Raw genomic sequence first — 23,652 nt, forward strand, 5'->3', positions numbered from 1 at the left:
TTGGATTCTTTTTTTTATTTTTTATTTTTTTGAGATGGAGTCTCGCTCTGTCACCCAGGCTGGAGTGCAGTGTTGCGATCTCGGCTTGCTGCAAGCTCCACCTCCCGGGCTCACGCCGTTCTCCTGCCTCAGCCTCTGGAGTAGCTGGGACTACAGGTGCCTGCCACCATGCCCGGCTAATTTTTTGTATTTTTTAGTAGAGACAGGGTTTCACCATATTAATCAGGATGGTCTCGATCTCCTGACCTCATGATCCACCTGCCTCGGCCTTCCAAAGTGCTGGGATTACAGGCGTGAGCCACCGTGCCCGGCCATTTTGGATTCTTAAAGGATTCAGGGTATTAGGTATTTCTAGGTAACATATAGATTTAAGGAATGAAAATATCCCTACCCCTTCAACTCTATTAACGTAAACTGATATATAAAAATTGTACAATATATGGTATACAACATGAAACTTTGATATGTATACACCATGAAATGATTAAATCGAGCTAACATATCCATCACTTCACATACTTATTATTTTGTGGTAAGAACACTTAAAATCTAATCTCTTAGCGATTTTCAAGTATATAATACTTTATCAACTACAGTCACCATGCAGTACAACTGATGTCCAGAACTTATTCATCATGTCTAACTGAAACTTCATACCCTTTAAACAACAACTCCCCTTCCCCTCCTCTGAAGGTTCCCTCTTACTATCATGGCAAACTGAAGTTAGACAACAAGTCCAAAAGAAATAAGATCGTCTGTGGGAGAATAAGCCTGTGTACACAGGTTTCAAAAATTTCAGAGTTTGAGTTTTCCAATTTGATTGATGTTCCCTAATTCAGAAGCTGCAAAAGTTATTTTAAAAAGCGCCACCAAAACTTGACACCATGGCAAAACTCTGTGGAGCTGGCTACTTCCCATTGTATGTAAGTACATAACAAAAGGCAGATGCCTCTTCAACAAGGAGTATGTGGGTGCTCTGAATTTCATCTTTCACGGAACCCAGAATTATACTAAACATTAAGTCCTTGGCTGGGCATGGTGGCTCACGCCTGTAATCCCAGCACTTTGGGGGCTGAGGCAGGTGGATCACGAGGTCAGGAGATCAAGACCATCCTGGCTAACATGGTGAAACCCCTCTCCACTAAAAACACAAAAAAATTAGCCAGGTGCCTGTAGTCCCAGATACTCGGGAGGCTGAGGCAGGAGAATGGCGTGAACCCGGGAGGCGGAGGTTGCAGTGAGCCAAGATCGCGCCAATGCACTCCAGCCTGGGAGACAGAGCGAGACTCCATCTCAAAAAAACAAAAACAAAACAAAACATTAAGTCCTTTATATCCCAACATTTCTTAATGTCATTTTTCAACATTTTATTCTGCAATTTAGGTGTCTTGATTTGGTCTCTAAATTGCCCATCTAAAATCTTGTTAGCCTATTTGTAGCAAAATTACTTGGGGTATTTTTGTAGATTTAGTTTCGATAAACACAAAGACTAAATGTACCATTCCTCTAATTTGGGGGTCTGAAAACTTTTTCTGGAAGGTGACAGTAAATATTTTAGGCTTTATGGGACATGCTGTATCTGACACAATTACATAACTCTGCTGTTGTAGCCTAGAAGCAGCAGTACGCAATACTTAAGTGAACGGGCATGACCGTGTTACAATAAAACTTCATTTACAAAAACAGGCAACATGAGGGATTTGGCCCATGGATAGTAGTTTGTCAATCTCTGCTCTAATTAATTAGACTTCTTTCTCCATCATCATCTGGAATAGAAAAGTTTTTTTTTTTTTAAAGCTGATGGGTAATCAAAATCAAAATAGTGATAGCCTAAGAGTATCTTAGGAGAATAAGAAATACTCATTGTGTAATTTGCATATCCCATCCCCCAAATCTCAAATTCAATCTAAACAAGGTTTTAAACAAACCTCGACAGAGCTATAAAACAGAAAAACTTGGTATGTGAGCAAGAACATTTACGTTTACAAAAATTTTCATATTTTCTTCTTCCTGGAACATCTCAAGTTTTATATCACTATCATTAACTCCATCTGTTTCCTTCCAGTCTTTCTTTGCTTCTGTCTTTCTAAATTTTACTCCATCTTTCTTTTCCTATCTCCACAAAACCACAAAACGAACTAAACAAAACTCAGTCACAGAAAGTGTTAAATTATCTATTCTCATGGAAAAAGAAAAGTTGTAAGGATGTACTCTTAGCCTTGGAAATTAGATTTTCAGAATTTATCTTACAGAAAAACTTAAAAATGTACACGAAGATTCAGATACTAAAATGTGAGGTGAGTATGACTAACAATAGTGAAAAAAATGAAGATAATCTAAATTTCCAAAAATAGGGAAATAAGTAAAATTATGTTATATCTGTATAATAGCTCTGTGGCTCTGTAGCAAATCCTGCTTCCTGCCTGATTTTCTAAATAAAGTTTTATAAGAATACACCACAGCCATTTAGAATGGTCTATGGCTGCTTATGCTATAGACAGAGTTGAGCAGTTGCAACAGACACCCTACAACCCTCAAAACCTAAAATATGTGCTTTCTGGTTCTTTATAGAAAAAGTTTGCTAACCTCAGCAACAGAAGATGTTTAAGTGTATTTCCTAGTATAAGAAAATATTTATGATGTCTTTATAGTCAGATGAAAATCAGTTATAAAATAACACAGTACATGAGACCAGGTGATGGGTGATTCTTTTATATATATATATGGGTGATTCTTTTATATATATATATATATTTCCCCCCACTAAATATACAACTTGTGTAAACAAAAGGGAGGAAGAAAGAATTTACCTACTTTTAAATGACCCAGAAACTTAAAAGGCAAAACAAAGCATAATATGTAACAGTTTCCTTTCATTTTCTCCTTTTATTTGTAAATAATACTTTGGAGTTTCACATTTATTTATGCCATTTTATTTCTTCAAATAAAATATACAGAACTTTATCTAGAATCATTGGCTTTAAATGATTAATCCCACATTACTAAGAGAAACTATATCGCTGAAATACCAGATGTTTCAAAAGTCTATTTTATTCATACACTTGTCTAATGTATCTTTGTATATACAGTGCGGGGTATAGTTGGTTTCTTTATTCATAAATGTAGTCATAATTTCTCTACTCAAGTAATTTGTGGAGACCCAATGTTCAGTGCTAAACCATAGGCTGCTTATAACACAGCCACTAACTTCATGACTATAAAGCCACTAACTTTATAGTCTACTTGGAGAAAACGATGAATAAATAGGCAATTACAGTATGGTATGACAGGTGCTCAGAAGCACAAAATCCTATGGCTATATCCACAAGTATCTAACTCAGACTTGAGAATCTAGGAAGGCTTACCAGAGGAAGTGACATTTGAGCTGATATCTGAACTATGAATCAGATTTAGCCAAGCAAATGAGGAAGAATGTTTTCAGTATGTACAGACACCTGACAGCAACAGAAACATGGCATCTGGGAATAGGAAAAGTGTAGGTGGGATGAAACAAAGAGTGCAATGGAGAGAAAGAAAAAGAGTATGAGAAGGAGAGAAAGAAAAAGAGTATGAGAGAGAGAAACAGTGTGTGTGTGTGTGTGTGAGAGAGAGTCTGTGTTTTTGTGTGTGCGCGCACATGCATGTACTAATGACCTGTACAGATTCGCATTTTATAAAGTTCCCTGTGGACACATTGTGGGGACACTGGCAACAGAACTACAGAAAGGAAAATCTGTTTAGGAGGCTGCTGGAGGAATTCAGTCGAGATGTCAGTAGAGGTGGAGAAAAGGTCAAGGATTTAGGGAGTAGAATCAAGAGGCTATGGTAACTGGAATTTGAGAGTAGGATAAAGCAGAAGGAATCAAAGATGACTCATATTTTGGGCTTAGGCAACTGGACGGATGATAATGTCACTCAAAGAAAACTGTAAAAGAGGGGCGGGTTGACTTCTGTTTTGCATTTATACAATTTTACATGTCTATAGAATTTCCAAATGGATATTTAAATGAAACACATATAGATATGGAGCTTAAGAAAGAGATCTGGGCTAGAGAAGAAGACAGAGTTGCCAGTATAAGCAACAATTGGCTAAGATTTCTCAGTGAGAATATCTAATACCCAACACAAGAGAAGGGACCTAGGCAAGAATCCTGAGCCGATATTTAAGAGAGGCACTGAATATTTTGATTTATGTGAAATGTGAGAGACAGAGCCCTGAGAGGGCTACCAGGTAAGAAAGGGAGGCTAATAGTGAAAATTTGATAATATAAACATATTAGCCATGGAACCAGTGTTCCAAGGATCCAGTGGAAATATAAGAGACAGGCAAGTAACGAGAGGCTGGATCAGAGATTGGCGGCAGGATGTAGATAAAAGTATATAGGACTGAAAAGAGGCATTTACAAAATTGCTGAGTAAGGACCTTTCAATATCTGTTCCTCCATAAAAGCAACAAGAACACTGGCAAAAACTGTCAAAAGCAACTTTTTCAGAACTCTGGAAATTAAAGGTTTGCAACAATTCAAGGCGTATTTATTCAAGAACACCAGATGAATGCTAAAACAGTAAGCTTTGTGGCATTTTAACTTGTTCTAATCTGATCTCTCTCTCTGCAGCTTCAAAACAGTCTTGAAAATCAAAGCCTTGCATCCATAGTAGCTGTAAAAACCAGCAGCCAGGCAGCCACTGGAGGAGCCGGAACCCATTTGGAGCTCCTCCAAAGCCCTACCCTCAGAAAACTGCCACTATTGGACTTGTCTGGCAGCTTGCTGAACAACACTCCATTCCCAGCACTTGCCTTTATTTGATTTGAATAAGGGCTCACACTATGTGAAGAGCCCTATATGCGGCAGGGTCTTTGTGGAAAACAATCAACAGCAATTATTTAATTGCTGTAGCTGCCTGGAGAAATTTTACCAGTTGGGTCTAACAAGAGGCTGACCAAAAAATTCAAAAGTACAAACAGGAATGAAATGTCCACCGGGGGCTTGGAAAAGCTTTGATACAGTTAAGGGAATTTAGAAGGCCATAAGCATGTGTAGGGCTATGTACATGCCCAGGAAAGACCTAAGAAGACTAATATTTTGCCTCTGGTTGATCTTGAGGCTCTGCCCCAACATACTCACAGAGCCCCTCAGCAAAAGCTGAGAAAAGAGGCATTTAAAGAAATCTCTGGTCAACCATTAACTGACCACTATGCTAGCTGAGCAGAGACTTCAAATAGAGACTGCCAGGCGCGGTGGCTCATGCCTGTAATCCCAGCACTTTGGGAGGCCAAGGCAGGCAGATTACGAGGTCAGGAGATCGAGACCATCCTGGCGAACATGGAAACCCCGTCTCTACTAAAAATACAAAAAAAAATTAGCTGGGTGTGGTGGCGGGCACCTGTAGTCCCAGCTCCTCGGGAGGCTGAGGCAGAAGAATGGCACGAACCCGGCGGGCGGAGCTTGCAGTGAGCGGAGATTGCGCCACTGCACTCCAGCCTGGGCGACAGAGTGGGACTCCATCCCAAAAAAGAAAAAAGAATAGAGACTATACAAAATAAGCCCATGAAAATCACTAAAGAAATAAACTGCAGCAACAACAAAAATAAACTGGGTGGGTAGAGAGGAATCTAACTTGAGAACTGCTACATAATTTAAAATGTCTGGTTTTCAACAAAAATAAAATTATAAAACACACAAACAGGCAAATATGGCACCATATATATATATATATATATGCACACACACATATATATAAAAGCAGACAACAGAAACTGTTCATGAAGAAGCCAAGGTGTTGGACTTACTGGACAAAGATTTTAAGCCAGCTATTTCAAAAAACTAAAAGAAACATGTCAAGAGAGTTAAAGGAGAGTATGAGATCAACTTCTTACCAAATAGAGAATATCAATGAAGAGAGAGAAATTATAAAAAAAGAACCAAATAGAAATTCCGGAGTTGAAAAGTTCAATAACTAAAATGAAAAATTTACAAGAGGGGGTATGATACTATGATATAAGAAGAAATATATATTTGGTCTTTGTCCCTCTTCCTGGTACTCAGCTCCTAAAACATTTGGACTCTTTTAAGTGTTTACATGTGTACCAATGAGATGACTGGTAGCTGGGGGCTCCTGGATAGCCTCAGGTAGGGCAGAAGTGCAGGGAGCCTAGGGACTCCATTTGTGGCTGGTGTCTGAAGTGAGCAGTACTATCGGACAGAACCCTTACCCTGTAGGGTATGCATTAGTAGTAGTTAGTGTCAGAATTGAATTGAATTGTTGAACACCCACAGTTGATGTCAGAAAACCAAGAATTTGTTACTGTAAAACTGATGCACAGGATGTCTTTTTCAAATTGGGTGGCCTCTAAGAAGGCTTTCAACTGAGTCTAGCTGAAAATTTGATGGATTTAAATCTTACTTTCTCCTTATAAACTATTTTCTTTCTCCTTATAAACAATGAAGACATGTATAATGTCCTCACATCTCCCCTTTATGTAAGGGAACTAGAAGGGAATCAATTAACCCATTTATGCCAGAGGTTGCAATTTTTTGTGTGTGAAAAATCAGACTTTGGTGATGACCTTGAGCAGTAGGATATAAATAACTCCCACAAGCTTAGCAGCCCAATAATGGAACACTAGGCATAAATGGGTTAAGGGTCAACTTCCAAACTGACCAACAGTAGTTTGATGATTAATATGATTCTTTTATGATTAATATGTCAGAAATCTGATGAAATGTATCCAAAGTTCATAAGCAATTTAATCTGCAATTATTCTTATAGAAAGTAAATCAACAATTCCGATTTTCAATGACTATGAAACTATATGGGTACTGCTCAAAGGCACACACCATGGTACAACTATTTCTAAAAAGCTCAGTCTTAAAAAACAAAGCTTCTAACAGTAGTTTCAAGCACAAATCTCCAAGAAAATGTGAACCTTTCAGACTAAATGTCATAAAAATAATTAGTGTTATTAACCTTAGTGAAAAATAAAATTCTGGCTTGTAAAACAAACACTTTTTAGTTTCAGATAATTTAGCCAGAATGGTCACACACATTAATTTTTGTGGTATTTTAATTGAAAGGTAAATAAACCAAAGTCTCAAAAAAAAATTTTGATTATGACATGAAAATTCATCTCAGACAATTTAAAGCAATATCAAAAGTTAATCAAAACAAACTTACTGTCTGGTCAAATTTGTACATAAATACCTAAATGCTCCTTCAAATGCAAATAAATAAAATATTATTGGTAATTAACATTATATGCAAGTCTAGTAAATTATTCAACCATATTTTATGGTAGCTGAATACTAAAGGACCTTAAGCTTTTACCTGTCTAAAAGAAAGTTGAAAAGACAATGCACAGAATGAAAAAAAAGTTGTGAATCATATATTTGATAAGGGACTTGTATCTAGAACAAACAACTCTTTCAACTCAATAATAAAAAGACAATAAAATTTTAAAATGGACAGAGACTTCTGGTTGTAAAACGGTGGTACAGAAGTAACCTGCCTTCGCTCACTGCCACAGGAAACCAAAACCACAAATACAGTGCTGACACAATCACGAGCAATATCCCAGAACTCAAATATGAGGAGACAGTTCCCAAGGCCACAAAGAAGTGAAAAAACTCTGAGCAAAAGAAAGCAAATTAGACTTTCATAATTACAGTGCCCATCCCCTCAATCTGTCCAGCACCAAGCATGCAGAAAACTTTCCCAACTCAGAGTTGCTACACTGGAAAAAGTATAACTGAGGTGGACAACTGGCTTCTCTACCATCTTGGGTTTGTTGCCAAGAGACCTATCCCTGTCCTAATAACTGGGAGCAGTGGAAATACCTGAGGGAGAAATAATCCCTGAAAACCGCCAGAAATAAAGAGAAGAGGTCGGAGGTGGGACTACCATCCCTAGTCCTGGAAACTCTGCTATGTAACTCAGCCAAAAGAGATGCCAAGTTGGAGTGGCTGTTCAGCAGCACCACACTGTGAAGAGGTTCATTTCACAGGTTCATTGGACATGAACCTCTACCCAGAGGTTAGGTGCTGAAAAGGAGGCAGCAACCTAGCAGATTTAAGAAAAAAAAAGAAAGAAAATTAACAGGTAAACTTCAAAGAATCTCTAAGCAAGCATATTCGATAAAAACCAAAACAAGCCAGACAAAGAAGACTAGAATAAATAACTAATCCTTGAATGCAAAGACACAGATGTATATCCACAACAAACAACAGAAAACAGGGAACCATGACCTCAAACAGACAAAGCAAGGAACCAGTGACTGACCCTAAGAAGACAGTGACATGAGCTTTCTGATCAAGAATTCAAAATACCAGGTATAAGGAAATTCAATAACTTTTACAAGGCAAAGCAGAAAAGTAATTAAGAAATTTATTAGAGAAATTTAGCAAGGAGATCAAAATAATACAAAAACAAGTCGAAATTGAGAAATACATTTGATGAACAGAAAAATTCATTAGATACTCTCAATAGCACAACGGAAACTCAATAACCTACAAGACAACACAGAAAAGTAATACAGAAATTAGAGAAATTTAACAAGAAGAGTGAAATAATACAAAGAAAACAAACAGAAATCAAAACTGAGAAATACATTTGGTGAACTGAAAAATTCATTAAAGTCTCTCAATAGCAGGATATATGAAACAAAAAAAAAGTCAGTGAGCTCAAAGACAGGCTATTTGAAAATACATGAGGAGAAAAAAGAAAAAACCAATGGAAAGGAATGAAGGCTGCCTTTAAGATATAGAAAATTACCTCTAAAGACAAAATCTAAGAAATTTATTGGTATTTAAGAGTGAGGGCTCGTGTTAAGCAAGGGCAAGGGGCAAAAAGCTTATTTCAAGAAATAACAGAAAAAAATCCCAAAACTTGAGAAAAAGATAAATATCCAGGTACAGGAATAAAGGTAAGACAACACCAAATAGATTTGATGCAAGTAAGACTACTCCGAAGTTATATAATAATGAAACACTCAAAGGTCAAGGACAAAGAAAGCAGCAAGAGAAAAGAAGTAAATGATGTATACAAGTGCTCCAACTTGTCTGGCAACAGACATCTTAACAGAAACTATAAAGGCCAGGAAAGAGTGGAATGCCATCTTCAACGTGCTTTAAAAAAATGCCATCTAAGAATAAAGTATTGAGCAATGCTATCCTTCAAATATAAAAAAGAGGGTTTTTGTTTTGTCTTTTTATTTTTTAAATCTTCTTTTGTAGTGATGGGAATCATGCTATGTTGACCATGCTGGTTTTGAACTCCTGGACTCAAGCAATCCTCCCATCTCTGCCTCCCAAAGTGCTAGGATTATAGGTGTGAGCCATTGTGCCCAGCCAAATACATAGTCTTTCCCAGACAAACTTAAGCTAAGAGAATTCACCACCAGCAGAACCACCTTACAAAAAAATGCACATGGGAGTTCTTCCACCAGACAGAAAAAAACACTAACTTACAAAAAGAAAGCTTGTAAAGGTATAAAACCCACTGGTAAAATTAAGTACACAAACAAACCAGAATACTCTATTACTGCAATTTGTAGTGTACAATCCATTTGTAACTCTGTTTGGTATGAAGTCCAAAAGACAAATCTATCAAAGACAATCCGTTAAGAGATAGGCAATATAAAAACATAAAAATTAACACAACATAGTGTCAAAATGTGGGGGGCGGGGTGGGGTGGAGTTATAGGAAAGAGGGTTTTTTAGCTTCTCGAGAGGGGCCTCGCGGGCCCCACTCCCGCCCTCGGCTCGCCTGGCCCAGACTGGAAGATTAAAAAGCCCTGGGCCTGGCGCGGGGGGTGAGCACAGGGGCCCGGTCGGACATGGACAAGAAGCACAAGAAGCTCAAGTCGGACAAACACCTCTACCAGGAGTATGTAGAGAAGCCCTTGAAGCTGGTCCTCAAAGCAGGAGGGAATGAAGTCACCGAACTCTCCATGGGCAGCTCGGGGCACAACTCCAGCCTCTTCGAAGACAAAAAACGATCATGACAAACAAAAGGACAGAAAGCGGAAAAAGAGAAAGAAAGGAGACAAGCAGGTTCCAGGGGAAGAAAAGGGGAGAAAACAGATAAGAGTTAAGGAGGATAAAAAGAAGCGAGATTGAGACGGGGTGGAGAATGAGGCAGAAAAAGACCTCCAGTGTCACGCCCTTGTGAGATTAGACTTGCCCGGTGAGAAGCCTCTCACAAACACTTTAGCCAAACAAGAAGAAGTAGAACAGATACCCCACCCCTTCAAGAAGCTTTGAATCAACTGGCGAGACAATTGCAGAGAAAAGATCCAAGTGCTTTCTTTTCATTTCCTGTGACTGATTTTACTGCTCCTGGCTACTCCATGATCATTAAACACCCAATGGATTTTAAATGAAAGAAAAGATCAAGAACAATGACTACCAGTCCATAGAAAAACTAAAGGATATTTTCAAACTAATGTGTACTAATGCCATGATTTACAATAAACCAGAGACCATTTATTATAAAGCTGCAAAGAAGCGGTTGCACTCGGGGATGAAAATTCTTAGACATGAAAGAATTCAGAGCCTGAAGCAGAGCATAGACTTCATGGCTGATTTGCAGAAAACTCAAAAGCAGGAAGACAGAACAGACACCTCACAGAGTGGGGAGGACAGAGGCTGCTGGCCGAGAAGAGAGAGGACTCTGGAGATGCCAAAGCACACGCCTTCAAGAGTCCCAGCAAAAAAAATAAAAAGAAAGACAAAGACATGCTTGAAGATAAGTTTAAAAGCAATAATTTAGAGAGAGCGCAGGAGCAGCTTGATCGCATCGTGAAGGAATCTGGAGGAAAGCTGACCAGGCGGCTTGTGAACAGTCAGTGCAAATTGGAAAGAAGAAAACCAGACGGAACAACAATGTTGGGACTTCTCCATCCTGTGGATCTCATTGTAGGAGAGCCAGGCTACTGCCCTGTGAGACTGGGAATGTCAACTGGAAGACTTCAGTCTGGTGTGAATACTTTGCAGGGGTTCAAAGAGGACAAAAGAACAAAGTCACTCCAGTGTTATATTTGAATTACGGGCCCTACAGTTCTTATGCACCGCATTATGACTCCACATATGCAAATATCAACAAGAATGATTCTGATTTAATCTATTCAACCTATGGGGAAGACACAGATCTTCCAAGCGATCTCAGCAGCCATGAGTTTTTGGCCACGTGCCAAGATTATCCATCTGTGATGGCAGATAGTTTACTGGATGTTTTAACAAAAGGAGGGCATTCCAGGACCCTACAAGACATTTAGATGTCACTGCCTGAAGATGGAAGGCCATACTAGGACACCTGACACAGCAAAAGAAATGGAGATTACAGAAATAGAGCCACCAGGATGTCTGGACTCCAATACTTCAATACAGGCTCATAGCGCTGAAAGCAGTAGCAAACTTTGGCGTTCCGGTTGAAGTTTTTGATTCTGAAGAAGCTGAACTATTCCAGAAGAAACTTGATGAGACCACCAGACTGCTCAGGGAGCTAGCTCCAGGAAGCCCAGAATGAATGTTTCAACACCAGACCCCCTCCCAACATGATCTGTCTCTTGGGTCCCTCATACAGAGAAATGCATCTCACTGAAAAAGTGACCAGTAATCTTAAAGAACTTGCACAGCAAGTAACTACAGGTGATATCGTAAGCACATATGGAGATTGAAAAGCAATGGGGATTTCTATTCCTTCTCCCGTCATGGAAAACAACTCTGTGGATTTGACAGAAGATACTGAAGAACCTAAAAAGACGAATGTTGCTGAATGTGGACCTGGTGGAAGTTGAGGCCACCTGTATTTGATTATATATTATGTACATACTTTTTCATTCTTAACTTAGAAACGCTTTTTAGAATATATTAAATATTTGTAAATTGTGTTTTTAATTAAACTTTGCAACAGTGAATTTGAATGTTCCAGAGGTTGGACTTGTATTAGGTAATAAAGCTGGACCTGAGGAAAAAAAAAGAGGGTTTTTTAAAAAAATTTCTATTCTTTGTTTTGTAATTAAGATGTTTTTGTAAGTCTCATGGTTACCACAATGCAAAAACCTGTAATAGATTCACTATAACTAAAAAGCAATGAATTAAAACATACTACCAGAGAAAATCTCTTAACCACAAAGGAAGACAGTAAGAAAAAGAAAAAAGGAAGGAGTTCTAAAACAACAGAAAACAAGCAATGAAATGACAGTAGTAAGTTTACTTGGCAACAATAACACTGAATGCAAATGGACTCAATTCTCTAATTACAAGGCAGAATGAATTCTGTCTGAACAGATAAAGAAGCAAGAGTTAAACTATATGCTGCCTATAAGAAACTTACTTCGCCTATAAAGCCACACACAGACTGAAAGTGAAAGGCTGGAAAAAGATATTCCATGCAACTGGAAACCAAAAAGCAGGAGTAGCTATATTTGTATCAGATAAAACAGACTATCAAGACTGTAAAAAGAAACAAAGAGGGTCACTATGTATTGATAAAAGGGTCAATTCAGCAAGAGGATATAACAATTATAAATATCTATGCATGCAACACCAGAGCATCTGAGTGCATAAAGCAAATAATACATTTAAAAGGAGAGACAGACTGCAATACAGTAATAGTAGGGGACTTCAACACCCCATTTTCAGTAATGGACAGAACATCCAGACAGAAAATCAACAAAGAAACACTGGAGTTAAGCTACACAGTACACAAACAGGCCTAATCAACATTTATGGAACATTTTACCCATGGCTGCAGAAAACACATTCTTTTCATCAGCATATGGAACATTCTCCGAAACAAATCATATCTGAGACAAAAAACAAGTCTCACCAAATTTAAGTAAGTAGAAATCATACCAAGTATCTTCTCTGGCCACAATGGAATAAAACTAGAAATTAATAACAAAAGGAAGCTTAAAAATACACAAACACATGAAAATTAAACAACATTCTCCTGAATGACCAATGGGTCAATAAAGAAATTAAGAAGGAAATTTAAAAGTTTCTTGAAACCAATGGAAATGAAAACACAACATACCCAAACCTATGGGATACAGCAAAAGTGGTACTAAGAAGGAAGTTTATAACAATAAACACCTATGTCAAAAAGTAGAAAGACTTCAAATAAACAATCTAATGGTATACCTGAAGGAACTAGAAAAACAACAAAACAAGCCCAAAATTAGTGGAAGGAAATAAATAGTAGCGATCAAATCAGAAATAAATGAAATTGAGACTAAAAACCAATACAGAAGATCAACAAAATGAAAGGTTGTTTTTTTTAAAAAGACAAACAAAATTAACTAACAAACCTTTAGCTAGTCTAGAAAAAGGAGAGAAGATCCAAACAAATAAAACCAGAAACAAAAGAGGAGATAAAACAACTGAGACCATAGAAATACAAAGAGACGATTATGAAGAGGCTAATATATGAGAAACTGTTATGAAGAACTATACACCAACAAATTGGAAAACCTAGAAGAAATGGATAATTTCCTGGACACAGCCTACCAAGGTTGAACCAAGGAGAAAGAGAAACCTTAATACATCAATAATGAGTAAGGAGACTGAAGCCATAACAGTCTCCCATCAAAGGAGAGCCCAGGACCTAATGGCTTCATTCCTAAATTCCATCAAACGTATAAAGAACTAATACCAATTCTACTCAAACTCCTCAAACAAAATTGAAGCAGAAGGAATACTTTCAAACTCATTCTATGAGACCAGCATTACCCTGATACCAAAACCAGACAAGGACACAACCAAAAAAAGAAGACTACAGGCCAACATCCCTGATGAACACAGATGCAAAAATCCTCAACAAAATTCTAGCAAACCAAATTCAACATCACATTAGAAAGATCATTCACCACGATCAAGTGGAATTCATCCCAGGGATGCAGATTGTTCAACATAAGCAAATCAGTGAACATGATACATCAAATTAACAGAATCATGAACAAAAAAGCCTATTATTGTTTCAACACATGCTGGAAAAGCATTAAATAAAATTCAACATCACTTCATGATAAAAACCCTCAACAAAGGAACATCCCTCAAAATAATAAAGAATATATATTACAAACCCACACCTAACACTGTACTCAGTGTGGAAATATCAAAAGCCTTTCCTCTAAGATCTGGAGCAAGACCAGGATGCCCACTTTCACCACTTTTATTCAATGTAATACTGGAAGTCCTGTCCACAGCAATGAGGCAAGAGAGAGAAATAAAGAGTATCCAAATTGGAAAGGAAGAAGTCAAATTAGCCTTGCTTGCAGATGACATGGTCTTATACTTAGAAAAGCCTGAGGAACTCAACTAAAAAAACTGTTAAAAATGATTAATGGTCCGGGCATGGTGGCTCATGCCTGTAATCCCAGCACTTTGGGAGGCTGAAGTGGGCGGATCACCAGGTCAGAAGATCGAGACCATCCTGGCTAACATGGTGAAACCACGTCTCTAATAAAAATACAAAAAAAAAATTAGCTGGGCATGGTGGCGGGCGCCCACAGTCCCAGCTACTCAGGAGGCTGAGGCAGGAGAATGGCGTGAACTCGGGAAGCGGAGCTTGCAGTGAGCCAAGATTGTGCCATTGCACTCTAGCCTGGGCGACAGGGCGAGACTCCGTCTCAAAAAAAAAAAAAAAAAAATCAATGAATCCAGTAAAGTTGTAGGATACAAAATCAACATACAAAAATCAGTAGCGTTTATATACGCCAACAGCAAACAATCTGAAAAAAAAATCAAGTAAGCAACCCCACTTACAATAACTACAAAGAATAGAAAATATCTAAGAATCAATCCAACCAAAGAGGTAAAATATCTTTACTAGAAAAAGTATAAAACACTGATGAAAGAAATTAAAGAGGACACACAAAAATGAAAAGATACTCCATGCTCATGGATTAGAAGAAGCAATATTGTTAAAGTAACAATTCTGGCTAATGTGGTAACTCATGCCTGTATCCCAGCACTTTGGGAGGCCGAGACTGAAGGATTGCTTGAGCCCAGGAGTTCAAGGTAACCCTGGGCAACATGGTGAAACCCTGTCTACACAAAAAATACAAAAATTAGCTGGACATGGTAGCACACGCCTATAGTCCCAGCTACTGGTGAGGCTGAGAGGTGGGAGGATTGCCTGAGACCAGAAGTCAAGGCTGCAGTGAATAATTGCACCACTGTACTCCAGCCTGTAAGACACAGCAAGACCCTGTCTCAAAACAAAACAACAAAACAATTCTACCCAAAGCAATTTATAAAGTCAATGGAATCCCTATCAACGTATAAATGACGTTCTTCACAGAAATAGAAAAAACAATCCTAAAATATGTATGGAACCATAAAAGACCCTGAATAGCCAAATCGATCTTAAGCAAAAAGAAAGCTGGAGGCATCACACTACCTGACTTCAGAATATACTACAAAGCTATAGAAACCAAATCACCGTGCTATTGGCATAAAAACAGACATACAGACCAATGAAACAGAACAGAGAACCTACATATAAATCCAGACATTAACAGCTAACTCATTTTCAACAAAGACATCAAAAACATACAATGGGGAAAAAAAACAGTCTCTTCAACAAATGGTGCTGGGAAAACTGAATAACCACATGCAGAAGAATGAAACTAAAAACAGAACCTCCTTATCTCTCACCATATACAAAAGCCAAAATGGATTAAAGATTTAAATCTAACACCTGAAACTATGAAACTACTAGAAGAAAACATTGGGGAAATGCTCCAGGACATTGGTCTGTGCAAAGATTTTCTTGGGTAAGACCTCAAAAGCACAGGCAACCAAGCCAAAAATAGACAAAAGGATTACATCAAGCTTCTGTAGAGCAAAGGAAACAATCAATGAAGTGATAAAGACAATTCATAAAATGGAAAAAAATATTCACACGCTACTCATCTAACAAGGGATTAACAACCAGAATATATAAGGAGCTCAAACAACTCAATAACAACAAAACAAATAATCTGATTTTTAAATAGGCAAAAGGTCTGAATAGATATTTCCCAAAAGAAGACATAAAAATGGCCAGACACATGAAAAGATGCTCAACATCACTAATCATCAGAGAAATACAAATCAAAATCATAATGAGATATCATCTCACCCCAGTTAGAATGGCTTTTATCAAAAAGACAATGAATAATGGATGCTGGTGAGGATGTGGATAAAGGAGAATCCTCGTACACCACTGCTGGGAATGTAAATTAGTACAGTTACTATGGAAAACTGTGTGGAGGTTCCTCAATCCAACAATTCCACTTTTGAATATAAACCCAAAAGAAAATCAATATACTGAAGATATCTCTGTACTCCCATGTTTATTGAAGCACTATATTCACAATAACAAAAATTATTAGAATCAATGTAAGTGCCCATCAGTGGATGAATGGATAAAGAAAATATGGTATATATACACAATGGAATGTTATTCAGCCATATAAAAAAATGAAATCCTGTCATTTGCAGCAACGTAAGTGAAACTGGAAGTCATTATATGTTAAGTGAAAAAAGCGAAGTACAGAAAGACATTATTACATGTTCTCATTCATATGTGGCAGCTAAAAAAGTGGATCTCATGAAGATAGAGAGTAGACTGGTAGTTACCAGAAGCTGAGAAGGGTGGGGGTGCAGGGATGAAGAGAGGTTGATTAAGGGGTACAAATATAGAGTTCGATAGAAGAAACAAGACCTAGTGTTTGGTAGATCAGCAGGGTGACTATAGTTTACAATAATATGTTGTATATTTCAAAATAGCTAGGAGAGAATAAATCAAATATTTCTAGCATAAAGACAAATATTTAAGATGAGATGAATATCCCAATTACACTGATTTGATCTTTACAAATTATGTAAATGTAGTAAATTATCACATGTACCCCAAACATATGTACATCTACTATGTCTCAATAAAAAATACTAAATATTTTAAATGGGCAAAGGATGTGAATAAACATTTTCCTGAGGAGATATCAAATGGCAAATAAGCACATTAAAAGATTCTCAACATCAGCAGCCATCAGCAAAATGCAAATCGGAACCACACGCTCACTAGGACAGCTATAATTAAAAAGTCAGACAATAACTAGTGTTGTGGAGAAACTGGAAATTTCATACACTACTTCTAGGAATGTTAAATGGTGCAGGTGCTTTATAGAATAGTCTGGTAGTTCTTCAAAAAGTTAAAAAAATAGAGTTATCATATGACCAGCAATTCTACTCCTAGGTATATGTCTAAGAGAAATGAAAATACATGTCCACACAAATACTTGGACATGAATATTCATAGCAGCATTATTCATAATGGTCAAAAGGTGAACACAACTCAGAAGTCCATCAATTGATGAATGGACAAATACAATACAGCATATCCAGAAAATAGAATATTATTCAGCCATAAAAAGGAATGAAGTGCTGATAAATGCTATACTATATATAAAATTAAAATATTTCAATTAAAAATTGTATACTAAAAATTTTTATTAATTTTTAGCATTTTATTTTTAGTATTAAATTTTTAGTATACAATTTTTAATTAAAATATTTTAATTTTATATTATATAGAGAAAAATTTTAAATATTATGCTAAGTTAAGGGAGCCAGACACAAAAAATCACATATTATATGACTCCATTTATGTGAAATGTCCAAAATAGGCAAATTTATAGAGAAAGAAAGGAGATTAATGGTTGCTGGGGCTTAGGGAATTGGTGGGAAATGAGTACTGACTGCTATTTGATACGGTGTTTCTTTTTAGGGTGACAATGTTCTAAAATTGACTGCGCTTATGGTTGCACAACTCTGTGAATAAAAATCACTGAATTGTATAATTTAAATAGGTAAAATGTATAGTACATGAACTACATCTCAATAAACTTACATAATTTTTTTTTTGAGACAGGGTCTTCCTCTGTCACTCAGGCTGGAGCACAGTGGCAGGATCACAGTTCACTGCAGGTCTGACCACCTGGCTCTAGTGATCTTTCTGCTTCAGCCGCTCGAGTAGTTGGAACTACAGGTATGTGACACCTGCCTAATTTTTTTATTTTTATTTTTATTTTTTATAGAGACAGGGTCTCGCTAAGTGCTTAGACTGGTTTCAAACTCCCGGGCTCAAGTGATCCTCTTGCCTCAGCCTCCTGAGTAGCTGCCTTGCCTCAAAGTGCTGGGATTACAGGCATCAGCCACCTCACCTGGCCTATTATACAACCTTTTAAACTTATCTGTACTCATTGTTTTCTTTAGCAGTTGCTAATGAGATGACCTAATTTTGAATATACCATTAGAGAAAATGCATTCATTAAATTATTCAATTTATATCATAGGAATAAATTATGAATATATAGAAATATAATCATTTGCCACTAAAACCACTTACATATCTTTATTTTTATTTAATGATGCACTAAATATAGTATTTTTATTTTAATTATTTTTTTAGAGACAGAATCTTGCTATGTTGCCCAGGCTGGAACTATAAGTGTGCACCAGTGTACCTGGCTTTAAACCCTGAATCATATTAAGATTAAAAAAAAAAAAAGAGGTAAAGTGATCATTACCAAAAAATAAACTAACAATTGAGAAAGAACTGTTAATGTTAAGAAAGTTTTATCAGACAATAAAACTAAATGACAAAAAAACAATTTAATATTTCAACAGGCTCCTCACATCCCTCAAAATCCCATATCCCAACCCGATATCCTATAACTTTCATACATGAATTAAAGAAAGGTTTTCTTAGGACTATGTTTAATTATTTAGAGTCCTGTGTTGATATGGCAAGTGAGTTCTACTAAGCATACAGTTGATCTCATGGGGTCCTGAATAAGGCAAAATGATAAATCATAAAAATCCAAAGTCCAAAGCTTTGGGCAAAAACACATTAACTAAACTTGTCAAAAACAAGGCAAACCAGAAGTCAGTGGAGCAACATCTTTAATGTATTAAAAGAAAAAAAAAGTCAATTTTTTAGTGGTTACCCTGGAGTTTGAAGTACACATTTGCAACTATTCTAAATCCACTTTCAAATAATACTATACTGCCTCAAAGGTAACTTATATTAGGTTGGTGCAAAAGTAACTGTGGTTTTTGCATTGTTGGAATTTGCTGTTTGGAATACATTCTTAAACAAATGTGATTATGTTATACATCCTTTTAACAGGCATTTCTCACTTTATGTTTTTTTGCTAATGACTTATTACTTGCTGTTCATTTTATGTTTAGAGTATGGAAATGACGTCAGACAAAAAGCAAATTTGCGCGATTTTCTTATTTGAGTTCAAAATGGGTTGTAAAATAGCAGAGACAACTCACAACATCAACAATGCATTTGGCTCAGGAACTGCTAACAAATGTACAGTGCAGTGGTGGTTCAAGAAGTTGTGCAAGGGGGACAAGAGGCTTGAAGATAAGGAACTTGGTGGCCGGCCATCAGAAGTAGACAACAACCAATTGAGAACAATCATCAAAGCTGATCCTCTTAAAACTACACGAAAAGTTGCCAAAGAACTCAACATAGAGCATTGTACAGTCATTCAACATTTGAAGCACATTGGAAAAGTGAAAAAGCTAAATAAGTGGGTGCCTCATGAGCTGCATGAAAATAAATCGTTTTGAAGTATGGTCTTCTCTTATTCTACCCAATAACAACGAAACATTTCTTGATTGGATGGTAACATGACAGAAAATGGATTTTATGTGATGACCAGCTCAGTGGCTGGACCAAGAAGAAGCTCCAAAGCACTTCCTAAAGCCACACTTGCACCAAAAAAAGGTCATGGTCACAGTTTGGTGGTCTGCTGCCCGTTTGACCCACTACAGCTTTCTGAATCCAGGCAAAAACCAATACATCTGAAAAGTATGCTCAGCAAATCAATGAGATGCACCGAAAACAGAAAGGGCCCAATTCCTCTTCAATACAATGCCTGACCGCCAACCAGCGCTTCTAAAGTTGAAGAAATTGGGCTATACAGTTTTGCTTCAGCCATCATATTCACCTGACCTCTTGCCAGTGGACTATGATTTCTTCCAGCATCTGGACAACTTTTTGCCAGGAAAATGCTTCCACAACCCATAGGATGCAGAAAATGCTTTCCAAGAGTTCACTGAATCCTGAAGCACAGATTTTTTTTTTGAGACGGAGGAGTTTCGCTCTTGTTGCCCAGGCTGGAGTACAATGGCACAATCTTGGCTCACTGCAACCACCACCTCCGGGGTTCAAGTGATTTTCCTACCTCGGCCTCCCTCCGAGTAGCTGGGATTACAGGCATGCGCCACCATGCCCGGCTAATTTTGTATTTTTAGTAGAGACGGGGTTTCTCCATGTTGGTCAGGCTGGTCTCAAACTCCCAACCTCAGGTGACCCGCCCACCTGGGCCTCCCAAAGTGCTGGGATTACAGGCGTGAGCCACCATGCCGAGCCCCAAAGCAAAGATTTTTATGCTACAGAAATAAACAAACATATCTTTTGGCGAAAATGTGTTGATTATAATGGTTCCTATTTTGATTAATAAAGATGTGTCTGAGCCTAGTTATAATGATTTAAAATTCCTGGTCCAAAACTGCAATTACTTATAAGGGACAGCCCTCCTGTCCCTTATAAAATTGCTGCCATTAATTTCACTTATCCCTAAGCTATAACCGAATGCATTACTGCTATTATTATTTTGAACAGTTACCTATCAATTAAGAACAAGAAAATAAACGATTTTACCTTTACTTATTCCTTTTCTAATACTCTTCCTTTCTTTATGTAGATCCAAGTTTCTCACCTATATCATGTTCCTTTTCTCTGGAGAACTTCTAACATTTCTTATAAGGCAAGTAACATTTCTTACCGGCAACAGATTCCCTCAATGTTTATTTGTCTGAGAAAGTTTTTTATTTCTCTTTCATTTTGAAGGATAATTTCACTGCACACAGAATAATTCGAGGTTGGTGTTTTTCTTTCAACACTTAAAACATTTCACTCCTCTCTCTTCTTGCTTGCATTGTTTGTGAATTGTGAACAGAAGTCTGATGTAATTTTTGCTTTCTTCACATAGAAGTAAGGTGGGTTTTTTCGCCTCTGGTTTCTTTCAAAATTTTCTCTTTATCTTTGGTTTCCTGCAGTTTGAATATGGTATGTGTAGGTGTTTAATTTTGGAAAATTCTCAGTCATTATTACTTCAAATATTTATTTTGTTCTTCTGAAAAGCCCATCAAAGGTATTCTTCATTTCTGTTACAGATTTTATTTCTAGCATTTCCTTTTCTTACAATGCCAATCCCTATGCCTCTATTATCCATCTGTTCTTTTTGTTACTGTTGTTGTCGTCGTCGTCGTTTTTGAGACAGGGTCTCGCTCTGTCACTCAGGCTGGAGTGCAGTGGCGTGATCTTGGCTCACTGCAGCCTTGACCTCATGGGCTCAGGCAATTCTCCCACCTCAGCCTCCCAAATGGCTGGGACTACAAGTGCATATGCCACCACACCCAGCTAATTTTATTTTTTATAGAGACGAGGTCTCACTATACTGCCCAGGCTGGTCTTGAACTCCTGGGCTCAAGTGATTCTCCCACCTCGCTTCCCAAAGTGCTGAGATTACAGGTGCGAGCCACCACGTCCAGCCACTCATCTGTTCTTGTATATTGTCTACATTTTTTATTACAGACCTTACCATGTTACTCATAATTATTTTAAATTATCAATCTGACAATTCCAAAATCTCTGCCATACCTAGCTGGGAGTTAAGACTGTCATGTTTACTATTTGCTATAGTTATAGGTGTTAGAGGCTAATATTTTCTCTACTGTCCTTGTTTTTGTCTCATACTGTCTTTGGGTTTCCCTAGAAACTCTTTACATAGTGTGAGTCTAAGCCTTGCAGTTCTTTCAGCTGTAATCTTCTGTTATTATACAGGAGCCTGCTGACATGAGGGGAGGGGAAGAACCTGTTGATGTGGGGTATGGGGAGAAGATAAAGTGTTCTATAGTCCTATGATTACGTTTCAGTCTTTAAGTGGGCCTGTGTCCCGGGGGTGTGACCGTCACAAGTGATTTTCAGCTTTTCCCCCCACTTAGGTGAAACAGGAAGAATAAAGGGGGCTGGAGTCAGATACTTCCCTTTCCCTGAGTTGGTTACGGCGCTGGTGGTTTCCCTTGGTGAATGTTACATGTGACCTTGTAAACAATGTGTATTCTGAAATTATTAGGTAGGTGTAGGGTTCTAAAAATGTCAATTAGACTGAGTTGGCTGACAGTGTTGTTCAAGTGTTTCATATACTTCCTGATTTTCTACCCACTTGTTTCACCAAATGCTGAAAAGAGGAGTGTTGAAGTCTCCAACCGTAACACTGGCTTTATCTTTTTCTCTCTTTAGTTCTCCCTTATGTTCTCCCTTGATGTCAGTATTGTATCAAGTTTTTTGAACTTTTTGTCTTTTTGAAAACTTGAACTTTTTATCATTTTGAAATATCCCTCTTTAATTCTGATAATACGTCTTACCATGAAGTCTACTTTGCCTGATCTTTAGATACGCCAGTGTTCCTAGTGACTTTTCCTTGCAAAGTACATTTCTCCACTGTTTTACTTTCAAACTGTCTATATATTAAGTATGATTCTTATGAGCTGCATATGGTAGTGCTTTGCATTTTAAGTTAGAATAATAAGTCCACGTAAAACTAATCCAATTATTTAAGTAATAAGGTTTGAGGTTATGTTTTGCCATTTTGTTTTCTATTTTTCCTGCTTATTCATTGCTCATTTTTTTTCCCTAACCTGCTCTCTTTTGGCCTGAAAAAATTTTAGATTCAATTCTACCTTATCAGTTGTCTTATTAACTACATCTCTTTAAGTAGTTGTTCTTATGATGATTTCCCTGTATATGGTTTGAGAGATTTTTCTTGGCTGCTTTAAAGATTTTTATTAATTTGCAACAATTCAATTATGATGTGCCATAGTGTCTCTCTCTCTGTGTGCATGTGTGTGTGTGTCCTGTTTAGGATCTGTGGTGGTGTTTTTTGTTTCTGGGACAGGATCTCACTTTGTCGCTCAGGCTGGCTATGTTGTTATTTATAAGTTTTGTTCTATTGTGTTTTCATTAAAATTACTAAATACACTTAAATACCTATCTTAAAGTCCTTTTCCTTGAATTTGATCACATATTGCATTCTGGGTCTGTTTTTATTCACAAGACTTTCTCCTTTTTATAGATTACATTTGCCTACTTCTTTAGATATCTAGTAATTTTTTTTTTTTTTCAGACAGAGTCTTTCTCTGTTGCCCAGGCTGGAGTGCAGTGGCTCACTGCAACCTCCGCTTCCTGGGTTCAAGCCATTCTCATGCCTCAGCCTTCCGAGTAGCTGGGACTACAGGCGCTGCCACCTCGCCCAGCTAATTTTTGTATTTTTAGTAGAGACGAGGTTTCACCATATTGGCCAGGCTGGTCTCAAACTCCTGACATTGTGCTCCACCGAGCCTGGCCATATCTAGTAATTTTTAAATAGATGGTGGGCATTGTAGATACCTGCTTATATGTGGATTTTATTGTCTTCCTTTCAAGAAAGGTTTGTCCCAGCAGGCAACTAATTTACTTGCAGATCAATCTGATTGTTTTCAGCCTCGTTTTTAAATTTTGTTAGTGCAGGTCCAGGAAAGC

The 23,652-nt window shown here is 37.5% G+C and overlaps 1 protein-coding gene and 1 pseudogene across 4 annotated transcripts in view; one reads left to right on the forward strand and one right to left on the reverse strand.

The window, feature by feature from the left end:
* The window catches only part of REV3L (REV3 like, DNA directed polymerase zeta catalytic subunit), a 185,802-nt gene that overhangs the window by 122,518 nt on the left and 39,632 nt on the right, over positions 1–23,652 (reverse strand). The window lies entirely within an intron of this gene.
* Positions 9,833–11,961, forward strand: LOC101140388 (bromodomain-containing protein 7-like; annotated as a pseudogene).

The sequence above is a fragment of the Gorilla gorilla genome, chromosome 5, assembly GCF_029281585.2.
Source record: "Gorilla gorilla gorilla isolate KB3781 chromosome 5, NHGRI_mGorGor1-v2.1_pri, whole genome shotgun sequence".
NCBI classification, from domain to species: Eukaryota; Metazoa; Chordata; class Mammalia; order Primates; family Hominidae; genus Gorilla; species Gorilla gorilla.